The sequence below is a fragment of the Hippocampus bargibanti genome, linkage group LG22 (genome assembly GCF_051943395.1).
Source record: "Hippocampus bargibanti isolate YZ-2025 linkage group LG22, ASM5194339v1, whole genome shotgun sequence".
NCBI classification, from domain to species: domain Eukaryota; kingdom Metazoa; phylum Chordata; class Actinopteri; order Syngnathiformes; family Syngnathidae; genus Hippocampus; species Hippocampus bargibanti.
Window position 1 is genome coordinate 6,084,592 of NC_142755.1, and position 1,713 is coordinate 6,086,304.

Below are 1,713 nucleotides of genomic sequence, written 5' to 3' on the forward strand. Positions count from 1 at the left end.
CTGAGAAAATGCTTTCTTGTTACTCATCCAGTAATCAATATGATTCAAGTAATTCTGAAGAGGAAAGCAGAAATGTTTGCAATCGATTAAAGAAGTACTAGCGTATCAATTCGAGCCGTCAGGACTCCAATGTAGTGTCCCAAAAAATACACAAGATGGCGCCCAAGCGCCGTTGGAAATGGGCTGATTTGTCTCCTGGGAATGTGTCAACCAGTATCAAATAGTAGTCTTGGTGCAACACAAGATTCACCATCGCATTATTTGTGTTTTCCTTCTAATTTCGCCATCAACATGAATGAACACGATGTTTTCCGAACAAACTAAGTACGCAAAATGCATTGTGTGTCGCTTTCTCGGTTAGGAGCGTTCCAGATGTGACGTCACGTCAGGCATCGTCATCAACCCGAAAACAAGACTTCCTGAATATTCAGCGTGAGTCTTAAAACAAACTATAGCTATATGCAGTTGAATCTTTGTAAAATATGCTCAGTAGAAGTCATTTTACAAATTATGGACACAACTTGTCCGGAAGCGTTGGTTGTCCTTGAAGGTATTGCATAGAAAATGAGGTCACTTGGATCTTACGGAATAACCCCACATAATTTACACATTGCAGGGAATCTAAAAAAAACAGTTTGAATTCACTGTCACGCAGCCAACCATACATTTCCAAAAGACCAACATTTTTTTTTAGCCACTCTTACTCTTTGCACATTTAGTAGATAGTAGTAGTTACTGTGGGCCACCATCTTGTTAACAAATACTGCATGACAATGTCAAGAGTAGCAAAATAAAAAATCAGCATGCAATTTAACAACGTGCAGATTGATTAATGAGTGCATAAAAGTGGTAGCGAGATCCAGACGCACACGCATTTCCAGGGTGTCGTGACATTATCAGTTTACAAAAAAAAAAAAAAAAATGGAACCAATCCAACCGTACTTCAGTGTTGTACTGGAGTTTGCCCACTGTTTCTATTTCTGTACACAAGTCAAAAAGGCTTGACCTATTGTATTTCAACACAAATGCCATCGCACAGCCCAAAATGAACATCCGCGTCACAAATAAGTCCCTAAGTAATAATAATACATTTCATTTTTAGTGCCTTTCAAAAATTGAAAGGTCACTTTACAGTCACATAAGTATTTCAGTGAGCAGCGGCAGCCACAAGCACCAGCTTTCACTCAATCTGGAAGTAACTCAAATAGCTAGAAAGCTAGCTAGCTAGCCAATATATGGCTAATAAAAATTATCTTAATACATTTCATTTTTAAGCGCCTTTCAAATCTCTCAAGGTCACTTGACAGTTACAGGATAAGTTAGATAGCGAGCTAGGTACCGATATAGCTATATAGCTAATAGATAACAATAACAATAATAATAGTAATACATTTCATTTAGCTGGGTAACTAGATAGCTATATAGCTAATAGATAATAATCATATTAATATATTTCATTTAAAAGCGCCTTTCAAAACTTTAAAGGTCACTTTACAGTCACAGGATATTTTTCAGTGGGTGAACAGCGCAAGCCACATGCGCCAGTGTTCATTCAACCCGGAAGTAACTCATAGATAGAAAGCTAGCTCGCTAATTATAATAATAATAATACATTTTTTATAAGCTCCTTTCAAAACTCTCATGGTCAATTTACAGTCACAGAATAAGTTAGATGGCTAGCTAGATAGCTAACTAGCTAGAGAGCTAATAGAT